Here is an 18,628-nt window from a genome sequence, read left to right on the forward strand (position 1 = left end):
CGCAGATGGGCGCTCTCCAATCGTTTTCATCGAGCCTGGCGACAAGGTAAATGCGACATATTATCGGGAAAGTATTCTGGAGGTTGCTTTGAAGCCGTGGGCAGACAAACATTTCGGTGGCAGACCATGGACGTTTCAGCAGGACTCGGCACCGTCTCACAAAGCTCGAGTGAACCAAGAATGGTTGAAAAACAACGTTCCGAACTTCATCACGTCCACACAATGGCTCTCGAATTCACCAGATGCGAATCCAATGGGTCAAGGCAAAAGGTGGTCATATCGAGCAAAAGTGAATTGATTCTGAATTTTGTATTATTTTTACACATTTTGTACTTTTAATTAAGTAAAAGTAATTTTCCAAACTGAATTTATTGCCTTTTTAATTGGTTACACTTCGAGTGCCGGACCCTGTACTATATTAAACAACAACATTTTTCTCAAACGCAATGCAGCCAAATGCTATCTAAGCTTTATTTGCATTCGCTTGGTATGAATTTCGTACAGCGAAAAGTGCACTAAGCTAATCAAATTATTCTGGATTTGTTCAAAACTGATGATTTTTACCTCCAATTTGCAAAGAAGCGATCTTAATAGTTGTTTAAATAACGTTTAAAGCCATTAGAACGAATGATTTTGTATAATGTTCCTCATCGTTGTCCACTTTTCGTTTTATCCAATGCAAACGACCTGCATTTGGATGACGCAATCGCTCTTGTTTGAATCGAACCTCACACTCCGAACGTCCAAAAGAACTAGTTGTTGTTTTCCTGCGTTTTTCTCTGATAAAATTGCGTGGTAAAAACAATGGGTTTCGTCGGTTACGTCACTTATATCATTATATCTCCGAAACCGGAAGTGATAGTCATTTGATCTTCGAACTTGATCAATAGTTCAATAGTAGCTTTCAAACGAGCCTAGGCTTGTTGAAGTCGGCTCAGCCATCTCCGAGAAAATTTAGCGTTTAAAGAATCTTTGAAAAGTGAACCCACAGTATTTTCTCGTCGAGCTGAGTCGAATCGTATATAACACTATGGGTCTTCGAGCCTCTTTTCGAAAGTCGGTTTTTGCCAGCAATTCTGCCTTTTGATATAGAATATACGCATACTACTGTTGATAAAAAATAGTAAGACTTTGTTCATAATTTCAATATTCTGTACTTATTCTTCCAAACCTATCCCCCCCCCCCCCCTAAGTCATCCCTTCCGGACCAATGCACTTGTGCCAACGTTTTTTTTCAATCCTTGAAACAGTTGTTAAAGTCCGTTATTTCCGGAATAGCCTTCGATGTGATTCACGTTTGATGTTTTCAATTGACTGAAAACGGTTTCTCAGTAGTGATAGAGTTTATTGAATAGCCAGAAATCACGCAAAGCTAAATCAGGCGAAAACGGTGGTCGCGGAACGATATTGGTTGAATTTTCGGCGAAAAAAATTACGAAGAATCAATGCAGTATGCCACGGTGCATTATCGTGGTGCAAAAACCAGGTCCAAATGATCTTTCAAAATGATTTTCACTGATCCTTCCGATATCCCAATGATCCCAGTAAGGTCTCTGACTAATAAAAGTCATTTTCATCTCTGAGCTGATAAAAGTCATTTTCATTGACTCAAAATAGACGAAATTGGCGAGAAATTACTGTCACTCTCAGTTTCGCTCGCAATCTATGAGAACGAAACCCATGTCCAGTCAATGACATAAGCGGGAGAGTAGCTTCAAAATTGTGTTTTTTCTTTCATTTTCCCTTTCAGTCATTTGCAGCTTTCAGTGAAAATCCCATAGTATGCAGTGTCGATATTCAAGCGAGGCTGAGAGAATCGAAAATGACAGAAAAAGGTTTCACAATAACTTTCACCTGTTGGTGCTCGAATTTGTTGTTGTTTTGGTTTCCAAAGCGGTTCTGGGATGTAATTACATCGATTCGTCATATTTTAGTCACTATTCATAGCCAAGTGTCACAGATTTTTAATACATCGATGAAAGAATGAGAATTGAAATTCAGCTAATGCTCCCTGAAGACGTTAGTTTGGTCTCGTCTTGTCGTAGAGGAAAGAAAGACGTTATTCTCTCTCTCATTTTTTCAATGAGAAACGAAAATGCTTCGTCTCTCTTCGTTTCTTCTGGTGTCGGTCATTTACGAATGAGACAGTAAAATATTGAAAATGGGGCTGTTGGGTTGGATTCTTTCATTGAGAATGCGTGACAATTCTAAGCTCTGCTCTGACTGTTAAACGAACACCAAGTCCATGATTTTATTGATGTGCTCATCATCAGTTGATTCATAAGAACGTAAATCGTCAATTCATAAGAACGTAAATCGTAAAATAGCAGAATTTCACTAGAATGATTCAAATAAGTGTCAAACACATCCAGCTTGTCAAGCAGGCGTGTAAATTTGAATGTTTCAGCACGTAAAAATATGTTAGAATGTATTAAATATAAGTTATATCAGCTGTAAAAATGAAAAAAAAATTTGACGCTCGAATATGTCGGTCACAGAAGACGTAAATTTACACGATTTTTTCTAGATGTGTGATGATATTTAATACTGAGCATTCCGGCACCAGAAATGTGATTCCGCACACAAAATTAAATGGATCTTCTTTGTTGTATAATTTCACTCATTGTAAAAATCGAAAGTCAGACGAATACTAAACACTAATGAATATTTTGACGTGACACTTGGCACAGATGTCACTGACAGTCATACCAACCTTGAAAAAAAAAACAATTTCGACTGAAAAGGATTCCGCGCGAATTATGATTCAAAAGTCTTACTACTTTTAGCCCACAGTAGTATAAGACAGGAAGAACCACCACCAACAACAACAAGAAGATCATCGAAATCGAATCACTGCAGGTACGATTAGTGAATCAACAGCACCCCAAACCTTGCTGGATGATAATCGAAGTTCCCCAACAAATGATTATAAACGGGATTCAGTAAAAAATTATTACAGTATTTTTTTACATATTGTTTTAGTATTACATTCCTTTTGTGGAATTTGACTATTCTGTTTGAACAGATCTCGCAGCCGATCCTTATAGCGCACAGAACCATTATATTGCTACGATCCTATTGACACTAGGAAGAAAAGGTGGGGGCTCGAACATACGTCTGTTGCTTATTCAAGAGCAGGGAAAAGCCCACTGGAGTTAGTTTCTGTCAATCTTGCTCACTAATTGGCATAAAACCTCGTCATAGTTTGCATCAGCGAATTACAATCATCTAAACGACACGACTAAAACTAACTAAAACTAATTAGACAGCAATCTGAGGAATAGTTTCTTAATAACATTACGCGATGGTTGGAAGTCAAAAGTAATGAAACAGTCATTGAACGCACGCCACATGCTGGTGATGGGTTCGTATAACCTATATAAACCTTCTGATTAGAATAATGGAACTCAAGCCATGTCGAATATATAAATGCACAAAAATTGAGCCATACGTCAAACCGTTCTGATAACTCTTATGCTTTATGAGATATCTGACATATGAATTGCAACTCTCAGAACTGGAAATGCCAAGAATCCTTTTCAATTTTTTAAAATGTCTGTACTTAATAGATCAATGTGAGTTGTTAGAGAGACTTTCATCCGGAAACTGATAACATGCTGAAATTATCGAATTTTCAAAGATGATTTAGTAAATCAAAAATGAATATTCTAAAAGTTGTAGCTGGAATCAAATACAATCTATTGTGGATAAAAACGCGCAGAACATTGCATTGAACTCAAAGCTATGAAAATAATGAACGTATTTTGAGCAGAGCTTTTATTGAATAATTGTAGTAATTTTGTCACGTTGTTCTTGAAAATTTGTTTTTACACGAAAGCATCATTTTCGAAGACGATTGACGGTTGAAAGCAAAAATTGGATACGTGCAACGTAGTTTGGAAACCCCCAAAAAGTAATTTTGAATCAGGATAAAAACATGGAGAATAAGAACCGGACTCAGATTTTGCACTGCAATAATCGTTTATAACCATCTTTTTTGCAAGAATGGGACATAGAAACTTTGAATGCAAAAACCAAACAAAAACTCAACCGGTTCTTCCAAAACAAAGGTTTTTATCTGGTTTTTGAATATGCATTTTTTCCCAACTGCCGCTGTGGGAACGCAGCATAGGTCAGATTGCGTAACAAACGAGCAATGTTTTTATCCGGGTTTTGTATTAGAAAATACTCGAACTGGGTGTTCAAATTGAGTTGCATTTACCCGACTTCGGCATTCAGCCGTTCATATTAAAGTCGAAAAATTTTACTATAAACCACATGCTTTAGTAGTCGAAATAAAACTTCCGTTGGTAGTTTGTGAACGACGCCTTAGACATAATAAAAACTCAACAGGTGCATTTAGTAACCTAACAATTAGCTAAGTGGTTACAAACTGTTCTATTCCTAGCTAATAATTAACGGTTATATAAAAAACTTTTATCCATATGAAACTACAAACTTGATAGATTGAACCAGATTTTCTGTTTGTTATTGACCTGTAGGGGTACCACCGTGGGAAATGGCTGCAGCTGTTACATACCAGATTGAGAAAAGTTTTTTTTTTAAAACGGCAGTGTTCACTGTAAGACAAAACACAGCTGTGCTACATAGAACATTACTGCAGTGTGTTAGCCGGTACCGGTATGTGCAAAGTACATATGGTGAATGGTGCACCGGTTTCCATCTAAAGCCTTTATGTTGTTAAATTATAGAGCGAAACTGTAGAACCGTTTTGTAGCGATTATGTTTGCAGTTTGCCAATGCCGGTTGTGGGTTTGTCATACAACCTGTTGTGACTGCCGACTAGAGGACAGTTTTAATCACTCAAAAAATATAGTATTTTAGGTCGGAAACAGAAAACATTTTCGTGATTGAATGCATGATTTAGTGCTAAATTATGCCACATAATTCATGCCACCCTTTTTTCCCCATGAATAATTGCAACCCATTGGCATCTGGTTACAATCGCGCAATTGTTGAGGCTCTCTAGACGGCTTTGATCGGACTGACGGGTATTTCAGAAGGACAAAGAAAACAAACGAGACATAAAGTTTGCCTGTTTTTTTTTGCCTTTAGCTTTACACCCGAACACGCTTTTTCGTTTGTTGGGGAAAATTCGTGGGGCAATATTTTCCAACCGCCAGCTTCCATCAATTCTGTGTTTTTAAATCATCGGAGACTGTAGATGATGGCTGTTTGCGTTGAAAATTATTGGCTGGTTTATGACGAGTCTCTTGCTCGAATCGCATAAGACAACCCGGGGAGCTAAGTTTTCTTGCAAATGATTGGACTGGGAAAGATGAGACCTCGCCAACACAACGAAGTTTCGACGATCAATTCAAAATAATAGGCAACCTTCGCTTCAATCGCCTCAGATGCGAAATCTACTGGTGGCAATGATGAAATAAAACGAAATTTTATTCAAGCGTAACTAATCTTGTTTAGATGCTGTTTGGGTCTTTGAAAAAGCTTTTCTACTAGGCGGTGCGATGTGGCGAACAGCTTTCGGAGCATTAGTCAGCCTTCTCTGTAGGCTGGTAATTACAGTGATTCATACTTAGCATCATTCAAATATTGAATCGACATCTTAAATTGTAGACGTGTTTCTACACAAGTCAATAAATGCCAATTTTCTATTATTTTGTTATATGTGAGTGTTTTTACTCGATTTCTGTCTCTGAAGTAAACATTTTCTTGTGCTGCAATTTTATCTCATCATCTAGCGATTCCCAATCTGTCTTTCAATAAGTATTGATCAAAAGTTAAGCTAAGTTAATGATTAGTTCACAATGAACAAAATCATATGAATGCTCCGGAGTTTTCGGTTCTACTGGGACCCGGCAGAATTTTCATAAGTTCGACAGCCGGCAAGTTACTTCGAGGCCCGGCACTGCCAGACGAGGCCCGTACAGCTGGCAACCCTGGATACCACAGAAGCTAAAGCTTTAAAAAACAATTATCTATTTTGAGGACTTGTGCACCATGAATTCTCACGATAGAATCACATTATTTTGATTTTCTATCCACCAAGAAGCCACGTTTCAAAAGAATAATAATGTTACGTCAACATATGTCAACCCAAAATTCTGTGAAAAATTGCTAGTAAATAAAAAAAAACATCAAATATGACGCTACTCTAAGCCACCCGTCTTCAAATTGAAAAAGTTTGAAAAATATGCACGGCCATACTGCAAACAACAAACAAGTTTCGAACCAAGTGTTTGATGAAATTCCCTACCCACGTTTTGGTTCTCACCCAAAAGTTTTCGCTTCTTTGATGTTCAGCCAAAAACACCTTAAATATAAGCGGGTTCTTACAAAAAAATACTGAGCTACTATTTATGTTTTTTCCCTTAATTTTAATACTTCCCCTTTCTTCAATTCTTTACAGAACCCGCACTTCTTCGACATCAATTGGAAGTAAGTATCATCCACCGCATGAGGGTACATGCTTCATACACCTACGCCACTGTGGACCATTGTAACTCGACAGAACGTAAAACATCAAAGCTTGCTTCGCTTTGATTGAAATCAAGCAACAACAAAAAATGTCTCACGTCGCGCTGAAACCATGCTTCGTTCAGGTCTTTAAACTGCTTTGCCTAGGTGGTTATGTTTTCACTTTCGCCGCGGGCTTGGCTTCTCATGTGCAAAGAAGATATTTACGAAATTGGCTGACTCTTTGGAAATGAAGTCGGAGTGAGTGTATTCAAACCAACCACTATTTTGAAGACTATTTTCGGTCCACGAGAACACATTCGCCGCCGGTGTGCTTTAAAGATTCATGCTTTTCTAACAGATTCTGATTTTATTTGTGAGCCATGTAATTTTCAAATAACAAAATTTTACATATTCTGGAATAAAAATTTGTGTAAAATATGACATTACTTTCGGTTCACACATGTACCAGAGTGACTTAGTTGGTAGAGTGTCTCCACGGTAATGAGAAGTTGGTAGGATTGAACCTTAATCTTCGTATCGCCCTCAGCGCAATTTTTTACCCAAATTTTCGGTTGTTTGCCGTTTCACTTTTATCGAAATTTCTAGTGTTTTAACATAATCCAAAAATTATTGATTAAAATGAAGAGTCCCAAATCTTTTCGTGAAACACATATAACTTCTGTCGTCGATATTGCGTTCTTATCAGGCGCGTTCCCAGAAAAAAAATTTCGGGTGGGATTTTCATTATTATATAGGGGAGACCAGGGCTAAACCGGACATTTTTTTGGAAATTGAAAAAACACCCATTACAGCTGGGTTTTCAGCCAAGTCATCTCTATCGCGTCATCTCTAAGCGCGTTTACAAAGTCAATCCATGAATCGAAATAATTGAAGGTTTATAAGATATTTAAGCTGTCCTGTTTAACCCCATGTCCGGTCTAGCCCGTATCTCCCCTAATAATTTCTTTAGTTCCTTTTATTAACTTTATCGAATTCAATCGAACATCAAAAACTATTCCTTAAACAAATGTTCTTCGCTGATTGCCCCTGGAACTGTTAATGGAATGTGAAATACGAAGTATAACAGACGTAATAATACAGACACGTATTTCGGATGTAATTTACATCATTCTTCAGTGATACTATTAAGAAGTCTGTTTTGCCGTGTTTTGATGTATGTAATTTCAATGAAATTCAATGGTATTTCAAATTAGTACTTTCAAATGTTTTTCGGTTGAATTCTCCGTTTGTTAAAGCTGAAATGAAAAATACTTGTTAGTTCCTTTATCAAAACAAGTTTGTCTTTATGGCAAAAAAGGCTTCTTCATGCTCAAATCTTTATTCATTGGCGTCTCTTCCTCATGTGCACCTCGTGCTCTGCACAACCGGTCAAATTGAAGGAACTAACTGCATCTCCATATGCATTCAATTATTTTTTAGACTCTCTATTTATTCGATGAAATCATACCAAATAGAAAATAATGAGCAAGTTTCCAATATCTGTTGTCATTGTGTTAGTGTCTTAACTGCACAGATTCTAGAAGAGAAGGAATTACTCAGCGATTTGTTGTTCTCTCTGTCACGTTTGGCTTTGTGAGAATTTGTATGTCCACCTTCAGGAGAGGCTTCAGTGGCTTATGCTTATTGCAGTTGAAAACCAATTGCTGTCTTCAGAGATGTTAGGTTTACAGATTAATCTGTGTTTTACAGATTCTGAATATGCTGCGCAGATTTTAAAAATGACACAGATTTTCACAGATTTCTGAAATCAATCTCAGAATGACAATGAGCCCCTAAAAGTATTCCAATTGCTTGGGCAAACACAGTGTCCTACAGAGCGTTTAAAAGCGGCGGGACCTTGCTTTGCTCAGACTGATTTTTGGTTCGATTAAAGATATAAAAAATGACCTGCCATCTTTGGCTGTTTCAGTTACAACGTCGAATTGGTTTTATTGATGACAGATAATAAATTTGATTGACGTGTATAGTAAAGATGATCGGGTTTCGGGTATTTTACCCGAAACCCGACCCGTACCCGTACCCGGCGGGTCGGGTACGGGTAAAAAATGTTACTGCTCACTCGGGTACGGGTCGGGTACGGGTAATTTTTTTTCTGATCGATTACCCGACCATCTGTACTTCACATAAATATGTTTACACGCTGACGAGAATTTTTCATTGCAAAACAGTTCTTCCGAAAACTAAACAATTTGATTCAAAGGGTTTTGACATTCGCGCCTAGGACCAGACCTGACAACTGGCATCTTTTTCCAGAAAAAAAAACATTTCTTTTCATTAAAAAAAACGATCACATCATAGTTACGTGAAATGTTATGTGAATATTTTCCACCCTACTTTTTTTTATAACATATTTAATAAGACACACTGCCTTAGCTCTAAGATGTTGTGGTCAGACCCTACTTTTCACGTAGGTTTTAATGGATGTTTTTGAAGCTTAGTTTTGAAGTTTAATGCACAATCTAGTAAAAATTATTTGATTCATATATAAAATGTAGTGTAGTATTCATATCACATTCAGATACCAGAAAACTGTTATTTCAAATATTGGTTGGAGATTTTCTCAAATTTTCATATAAATAATTAGGATTCCAACCATAAAAACATGAAGATTTATTTCAGAAAATCTGCATAGAAGTTCTTCTTATTCTTCATCTCTGAATGGTGTCACCTCACTTGAAATGACACCGATTGATGGTACAGCAAGTTAGGCTATATTTCCGGTTAATTTTCGTTTCTTTTCACTGGACTACAAGTGAAAATCTCGATGCGTGACAACGTGGAGTCGCAAAAGTACGGGTGAAAATCTTTTCTCGCAAAATACTCAAATTTTCACCGTGTTCACTCGTTGAGGGTTCCACCGGAGGAGGCACAGATGTTCAATGGCTGTAAAAACCACCAGCTACCGTTAACATCGTGGGTGTGGGTTTGTGAGGCTTACAAAACGGGCATAGTTGACAGATTAATTCAAATCAAAATAATAATTCACTGTGCCGAACTGATTATACTCTATTCATTTTAGGGGATGTTCGCATAACATTCATTTTCGTCTCGTATAATATTCAATTAGACATTTGGAATCATTTTACGTGATTTTTCAAGTGATTCGAATGTGAATTTTTATTTATGTGTCAAGATAATGAGCACGCTTACTTGTGGCTCTAAAGAATTGGATCAAAAGTCGCACTGTTTCGTAAAAACTATACCTACCCAAAATAGAATACAACGTCTATTACGACATTTTGCGTAAATATGCTTCTCGAAAAATTTGAGTAGATATTACTCCCTTTTGTTGACATTTGTGAATGAGTATAAAGTACCAGACATTGGAAATCTATTCATGCTTCACAGTGTATTTATATGTTTAAATGTAAACAAGCATTTTTATGTATTTCACTTACCAACTAGAGCCTAATACGGCTCGCTATCCAAAAAAACATTATTTTCTCCATCCTGAATTTTGGTGAAATTTTTACTACTCATTCGGGTCGGGTACGGGTACTGGTAATTTTTAATCGGGTACGGGTAAAATTTTTATTTTTTGTCGGGTACGGGTAATATTTTAAATTTTTCATCGGGTACGGGTAAATTTTTTCGCTGATCACTCGGGTACGGGTCGGGTTCGGGTATATAAATTTCTATACCCGACCGAATTCTTCAATTGTATCGACGATACGAAAAAAGTTCAATAAAAAAATTCCCAGCCAAAAGTATATCATTAATTAGTTCTATTGAAAAACAAGGGCGAATATCAATTCCTCAATCCCTAGTTTTCACTTACAATGAACTGTTATATCTGTATCATAGCATATAATCAGTGCACAATCCGTAAATCTTGTCACGAGACACCACTGTCTTTACTACCAAAGATTTATGCCAACTGGTTCTTTTATAGTAGAATTGTCGCTTCATAAAGAGTATTATCTTCACCTTAATTATTGACGTTATGTTAGAAAGGAGCATACATTTTCGGAAGCGCGAGTTGAAATTACCCAGAGATTTAACGGATGATTCAACGAAGAATTGATAGATACCCTTGGGAAAACATTTTATGTTGTTTTCTGCATTACATGATCACTATCATAACACGAAACTATGAAAATCCAGGTCTTGTGGTCGGTCTGATGAACGTTTTGTAGATGATCAATGTTTAGCAGTGACTTACATTTCTCTGAATCCTAAGTACGCACGATTTCCTGCTGGACTACGCCTCATACTGGTATAATTGTTAACGATCGATACCTCTCAAGTATTTTGTTTTCTATACATTTATAGCTAGTGAGATTCGTCTAGGTTCGACTTTGAGTCCGATGTACGTTTCCGTTATCATCTCAAAGTCAGGTATCAAAAAAATTCGTACAGACTTTCGGAACATCGTACTTCTCGGTCAATCCACGCTCTTTGTATCACACCTTTTATAATATTATGACATTAGAGTACATCACCTTGTCGTGAACCTCTCAGTGACTCGAATCAATTCGTTAGCATCTAACATACTCGAACGTAACACATCACTCTACCCATCGTTGCTTTGACCAATCGCGTCAATTCATCCGGTAATCGGTATTCGTGTTTACTCTGCCATAGCTAATTTTGATCGATTGTGCCGTATTTTGCTTTACAGTCAATAAATAGACAGTGCGTGGGGACGTTGTAAAAATTTTGCAACCATTTTGGAGTACTTGTCAAATCGCGGAAATGTGATTCGTAGTGACGCGGGTAAATCCCGCTCGGTACGGCCTCCAATACCCGAGGAACAACGACGCCGCTGAAAATGACCAATTGCCAGAAAAGCTTCTCAAACATGTAAGATAGATATTAGCTAAAGCACTGCAGTTGTTGAATTTTATTTTTTGGAAAAGAAGATTATTCTGTAGCTTCGGTTGTTCCTCGGGTATCGGGTAATCGGTACAGTTAGTGGTGATAGACGACGACAAAGAATTTAGAGAGACACTCTTATAGGAGGCGTTCAGCAATGTGAATGTGCGTTAGTTGCAGCAGTTGTAAAATAGGACAACTTCTTCTATCTATTCCTACGGAATAATCTCCTTTTCCAAAAAATAAAACTCAACAACTGCAGTGCTTTAGCTAATACCTATCTTACATGTTTGAGAAGCTCTTCGGACCAGAATAGTTTCTGACTCTATGTGTGAGATTGGGGATCGAACTCAGGTAGGCTGCGTGAAAGGCATTGACTAACCCATGACGCCATGCCCGTTCCAAAAAAAAATCTCGCATCGTTTTCTCAGAGATGGCATAGTCTTTGGTTCAAATGAAGGTCGAGTTGTAAAAAACGCAATAACCTAATTCTTTTTCCATGCCATAAGAAATATGATCAGTAATTTAGGATTAAATGATTAAACAATAAGGAAAACTCATCACGCTTGCTTGATTTTTTCGCACTCAGACGATGGTTTTGAGGTACTCAGGCACATATCAGTCTCGATGTTCAATTGGACAAGTCTAAAAGGTGAGCAATAGTCGAAAACCGATCATTTCTTCTTGTGCGTTAGACGGAATTGCATTTCGCAACTGCAGATCTTCTGCGTGGTTTAAAGCCATGACGAGCAGTCGTCTTCAACCAGCAGCAGCATGAACAACACATTATCAGTAATCGCATTTGATTCCTGAATTTGGGATTCAGGAACAGAATTCTTGAACTGAAATTCGGAACTGAATTCAGAACCTGGATTCTGAACTTTTTTTCAGGCTTAGAATGTAATTTCAGTTTCGGATTTAGTTCCAGAATACTAATATTCTAAACTGAATTTGATTTCTTAATTCTGGAACAAGACTTTTGGAACTGATTTCTTGACCAGATTTTGGAACTGAATCTATTTCATTAGTTTATGTTCAGAATTCGAATCCAGAGTTCGAATTCAGGAATTCAACATAAGAATTCTGGAATTTTGGTTAGAACTCCGAACCAGGATTTAGGAGCTAACTTCTGAACCAGAATTAATTTCCTGAATTCAGTTTCAGGATTTAATTCCCGAATTCAGTTTCTGGGTTAAATAACAGAATTCGGAAATTGTATACTGAAACTAAATTCGGAACTTGAGTTTTTAAACTAGAATTCAAAACACGCAGTTCTTCAATTCAGGTTCGAAACTTAAGTGCAGAATTTAGGTCTTCCAGAATATAGGAGTGCAGAATTTAGGTTTCCAGAATATAGGATCTAGGATCCTATATTCTGGAAATGCGTTCAGCTCCAGAATTCTATAACTAAACTCATGACCTGAATTCTTGATCTGGATTCCATACCTGAATTTTGCAGTTCTGAGTTTGTCTCAGGGTCCGAATTCGGCTCTTTAATTTAGTTTCAGTTCTTGAATCCTGGCCCAACATTCCGGTTCTGATATAGATAAGCAGATCATAGCAAAAAGTACTCATCGGATGTAACCAACCACCACTTTTTGCTCTCGTTTGTTCCACCTAATTTAATTTGCCGTCAATGAATCGTACCTCAGAATAGATGTACCGTTACAATACTGAAAGCGAAGGAGTAAAAGTTACAAAATTCACACAATTAGTCAACTAATACGAACGATTTCCGATATTCTGAGATATAAATGAAGCATGTCAGTTTTAATCGTATACACGTCAACCTGCAATGTTTCTGACATTATCCACTCGCTTTTGTCATTCTTGCATTTCAGTATGTTTAAAATTATAATACAGTTCCAATGAAGAAGGCACACTTCAACAGCGTCAAAACATTGGGTTGTAACACAAAAAATATTCGTTTTTATCCATTATTGACTGAAAAGTCGATAAACAAGTCAACTATCAGAACAATCTAGTCGAAAGTATCCCAGAAGAGCCTATTTTCAACCATTCTATAGCAATGTCTACAACCATTCTATAGCAAAGACTCCTAAATAGGTTGATTGTACTTATATTCTTGTCATAAGTCGAACCAGCACAATATATTACAGATCAATGAGTCTGTAATCAACGGATATGAATTTGATCGGTTCCATACATATTTCGCTTGGACCATGAAAAGGAAATACCACAACAATATTAGTGAGAAAAGGGCTCAATATTTCTGTTATGGTGACGCAGAAATTCGATCCGAGTGCACCAGTTTTCATTTTATCCTTTGAGCCAATGTACTTAAAATTAACCTTAACCAACGGTCTTAAGATATGTGATAAATTTTGTAGCTAAGATGGTTATGGGCACCGTTCCCCTAATATACAATATTTCATTCTCTTTTAAATTTTAAAAATTTTGGTGGCTTCCAGTTAATTAACACAGATGTAGGTAATTAGTGTATAATAGCACAATAAATCTTTTTGTTTTATTAGAAATATATCGCCGATTTCTGCTTAAGGGACGGGGAATTTCACGGTTTTTAGCCAGTCGAAAACTTTGTATTCTTATACTGTGCTATGAGTTTGAATTTCAAAAAAAGGTTAGAAAGTAAAATAGCAGAAGTGAGACAAAATGTGTTGATAAATAGTTTTATTTTCTGCGCTAGAGCATGTGAACTGTTTTTGTACTCATCGAATGAGTGCTTCTAAAAGGCGAAAGTTTTTTTTAGGTCAGAAGAGGCTACCAATTTATCAATTCTAAGTATCTATCAATCGACTCTCAAGAAGCAGCTTCTTCCACTGCCAGCCAACGCCAACGTTTCATTGCAAGCTGAATATGGATCCCATTACGTGGGTGCCGTTTAAATTGGTACGTTTTCGATTCCGACGAACACTGGTTGTACTCTACACCCACTACGTCATCCTCAGAAAAAATGGTGTAAACACAAATATTTGCACATCTCTGTTCTGCGACTAAGTGGCCCTAGACTAGGACATGGGTGCCACCAACCAGACGGACGTCGGTGGTTGTTTCAAGTATTTGTCCAACTGGCCTGCTTCCAACCGCTTGCAGACCGGTTGTTGGTTGGAGTTGTTTTTTTTTTCTTCACAAAGTTAATCTAGGTACCCCCTGGACTGGTGGTGGAACGGAACCTCAACCATTTGAATGGTATCCGAAATGCTTGACGGAGCGTAAAAACATAATTTCTGCTCCATCATTTAGCCTACTGTCTCGGTATTACTGACGTTGGGCTGCGTGTGCTCACGTCTGTAGGTTTGAAGTTATTTATACCCGTTTTTCCGCTTGATCCGTTCCGCCGACTTTGACCCGAAGCGATTACGGTAAAGAGCGCTGGGTAATAATACAGAGAGTACATGTCTTTCATACACTATTGTTGAGGGTGCGAACACAGAACGAACCGGAAATGTTAAGTGTGGTTTGGTTTTGCCAAATTGCTAAACCAACCGATTTCTGACAGATCCGCTTGATAGCGGTGTATAAGTCGATCAATGCTTGTCACATAAACTGAAGATGAGTCATCGTCTAAAGATAACTTTTCCAACTGTCAACTGATTTAGTCATTTCAAAAGTAACGATGAAATTTTCTTTCGCCTTTTATACAAGTTTATTAAACTAACCCAATATATAGAGCTTTAAAACTCTCATCACAGTAGTATTTGCAGAGAATTTGAGCAAAATAGTTTTAATCTAACAAGCAATAGTATAAAATAATTTGATAATTAACATGTAAAACTCTTCAAGAGAGATTCGAAACATGATCAGATAACATAATTATTAAATTTTGTGTAAAACCGAAGCCTAGTCCCAACAGTTTAGCCAGCCAATGATGCCAGTGTCAGTTAAAATTCAGGAGGTAGAAACTTCCTCCAACATCGCTTACTAATACCATAACTAGAACGTCAATGTGTCACGAGCTGCAGTGTTCCAGAAAAATTAAAAAACGAAAAAGAGATTTAAAGAGTTATTTTATAATTCCGAATGGTGCAAGAGATGAGCAGCTGACCCAAACTCCCAGCTTCTTCTTAGTAAACTGCAGCAAGAATCTGGGAGACACCAAGATTGAAATCTAGTCGTGCCACAGAAGTATAAATTTCCACAAACTTAGATTTGAACTTTTTTCGGATCCGAATTCCGCATCCAGAGCTGTGGGTTTATGAATTCTAAGAGGATCTCTTTTAGGTTGAAAAATCTGTCCGCGATTTTTCTACTATTTGATATCGCTCGAAAAAAATAGTTTTCCCCGAAGGTCTTCACAATACTCTATTTCGGCGTTGATAGTCCACTCACGTGAGGTGGATCCTATTTGTCCGAAATCAGATGTCGGATTTATATAAAATATTATAGAAAGCTATGAAACTTTATAAATCTATTCTAGTGATAAACGTCCTACTACTTTCTGAGAAATCTAAGTGAGCTCCATTTTGAAGTTTTGGATCGCTAGCAAAGCAAAGTCTAGGCATTACATTCCTTTTGTGGAATATAACCTTTCTGTTCCAATAGACTTCGCAGCCAATTCATAGCGTATAGAATAATTACACGGCATAGTACTACGATTCTACTGACATTAAAAAAAAATCCCAATGGCATGTAAGACGTCTTATGCATTGAAACGCTAATATTTTATTCCTGTTTTTAAAACTTTCAGCATTCACCCTGTATCTCCAGACCCGAAACCTGGATCGCGAATAAAGTCAATAGAATTCAGTGGGAATTTGCACTCACGCTTCTAAGAAACAAATGGTACTAAAGGCAGAGTTAGATACATATAGAATCATGAAGTAGATATTTTTTGTCGTGAATACGACTTACTTTACTATGGGGCGCCTTTTCAAAATGTACCCTCTGTGAGAGTGATAAGTTTTTGATCGTGAATATCTCTTGTTGTATCTTACGAATCAACATAATTTCTGCTACATGCCATCGGCAATATAATCACAATATTATGATAAAATTTTCAATTGTGTGACGTAATTTCAAATAATTCAAAATTAAACTTTTTTGAAATGTTTGGTATGAACGAGTATCAAAGAGGATAATTCATAAGGCGCGTTTGCCTTTCTCGTATTTTCAAAGCTCATAGCTCAGTGAATTGTGAAAGGGTTTATATAATATAATTGGAATTTTTAAACTTAAACGTGTATAACAAAAGCATTGAAGTATTTCAATAGTACACTATTGAAAAACCTGTCTCATTTGTCAAAACCAGCCAATCAGAACTTGTTCTGAGGAAGAGAAAAAAATATCTGCTGCTGTACATCAAATCGTTCGAGAAAAATGTTCCGAGCAGTGCTTAATATCATAGTGAGTTCCACAATTTAGTCCTACTGAAAGGCATGAATGAATCCCATACAGCATCTTGATAGTTTTGTTTCAATGAAATGCAAATCCGAAATGAAATAATCGACTTTAAAATTCTATATGCTGCTATTTTTATAGCCGTTAGGACCGCCCATTAGTGAAAAAGCTACAAACGAAATCACGTAAAAAGAAACCTCCTAACAAAAATTGGATCAGTTTGGATTCTATCGCCACTGCGAGCAGATGTATTGTGTGTCGTTTGCAAAGCTAGTAGTCCGACAAGAGCGATTACGTCACAGCTGCTAGTCGTTTGTATTGGTGAAAAAGCAACGAAAAGGGGACAACGGTGGAGAGCATCATACAAAGTCAGCCGTTCCAATGGCTGTAAAAGTTTTCTACAGAACTATTAGGATTTCTTATTCGAAAATCGAAGGTAAAAATTCTCAGTTTAGTGCAAATCTAGAACTGTTTGATTAGATTTGTGCATTTTTCGCTGTGTGAAATTCACAGTAATCGAGATTAAGTGAAGCCTTCTTTGTTTTTGAGAAAAATGTGAAAAAGTGGAATGCTTGCATAATTCAAAAATTAATTGATATTCTGAAGTGTTAAGGAACATGTCAATTGTTTTCGTATTCACGACATCCAGTTATGTCTCTGACATTACCCACCCTCTTTTTTTATCAGGGCCTCTTCCGAAATGAAATGCTGGGTACGGACATACAAGGCTCAAAACATGCCAGGGCAAACGTAGAAATTCATCTCAGCAACAGTATAATGAAAAACTGTTGGACTGGATAGAATTAGCTTCATACCACTATTTTAAAAGTGCGTTTGAATGATACGAGTCTACAGTGAATGAACTCTTATAGATGGCTCGAAATGAATTTCTATAGACATTCTCTAAAGCTGTCCTGTAAATTTGTTTTTGATTCTATGAATGTCTGACAATTTCGAGTATATTAACTGCAGTTTATGACTGTGTACAGCGAGATGCTAAAGCGAACTGATTGAATGGGTTATTGAAATCATCGGTTATGGGATTACAATGGTTCAATACACAATTTCATCTCAACTTACAAGTTGTCGGTTATTGCTGACCAATATTGAAGATACCGAGAATTCCTTGGATGCGTTTTGGATTAGAAATTATTTTGTTTAATGTTTAATGTTTATCTGTGCGAAAAAGACGTGATTGGTTTTGGATGATCATGGTAACATGTGTGCATTTTGGTTTAGTCTAATTACAGAATACGTATACCTAGCCCAAATAAATTATATATCAATATTGATCACTCCAGGGAATCCAATACAAATCGAAAAAGACATTACGGTAACCATTTTGTGTCGGACAAGTTTACCTATTCAATATTATTCAATAGTTTGCGTTTCGCATGCTCCAAAATATGAAATGTCAAAGCTTCTATATTTCAAGTGTTGTTTTTTCTGATTAAATAGAATATCGCCTATAAACAATACGACAATTAAAATAATCCGTTCAGAGTTCAGTGCAGAATAAGAATTAAACTTATCGTCTTCACATTCAAAAGTGATGCTCAACTTTTCTGAAAATCAAATGACTTGATATTGTGTATATTGTATCATAAACCTGAATACTAGTGGAAATGCTAGCGAAATTCTGGAATTATCATTACAAAGAATTCGTTCCGTTTTGTGCTTACATTTAGAATTTAGAGTTTGATTGAATTTGAATTTCACATGCACTTATATCAAAAGGGATTTTTGATTTAACAATGTATTATACCTCGAAGATTGCATTTTAAAATGAATTTACAGCTTTTTTTCGTACAGTGCATATGGAGAAATGTTTATATATTGTGGGTTGTTTGATTCAGTGTACTATTTGAAAAAGGTGTTATATGAGTATAAAAAAATTTATAGTGTGTTGGTAACCTTTTTTGCCACCGCAATATTACTATGATGTCACTCGTGAATTGCAAGAGTGATCCATACTGATATATAATAGATTAAAAGTGGTTGGAAAAATATAGGCGCTGATTCCAACTTCAAA

The 18,628-nt window shown here is 36.7% G+C and overlaps 1 protein-coding gene across 6 annotated transcripts in view; it reads left to right on the top strand.

The window, feature by feature from the left end:
* Nucleotides 1-18,628, top strand: part of LOC131425326 (dentin sialophosphoprotein) — a 90,135-nt gene that overhangs the window by 19,366 nt on the left and 52,141 nt on the right. For all 6 annotated transcript variants that reach the window (XM_058587135.1, XM_058587136.1, XM_058587140.1 and 3 more), the window contains one exon: nt 6,392-6,420. The gene's annotated coding sequence lies outside the window, so the exon portion shown is untranslated. The remainder of the gene's footprint in view (nt 1-6,391; nt 6,421-18,628) is intronic.

This window comes from Malaya genurostris, chromosome 1 (assembly GCF_030247185.1).
Source record: "Malaya genurostris strain Urasoe2022 chromosome 1, Malgen_1.1, whole genome shotgun sequence".
NCBI lineage: Eukaryota > Metazoa > Arthropoda > Insecta > Diptera > Culicidae > Malaya > Malaya genurostris.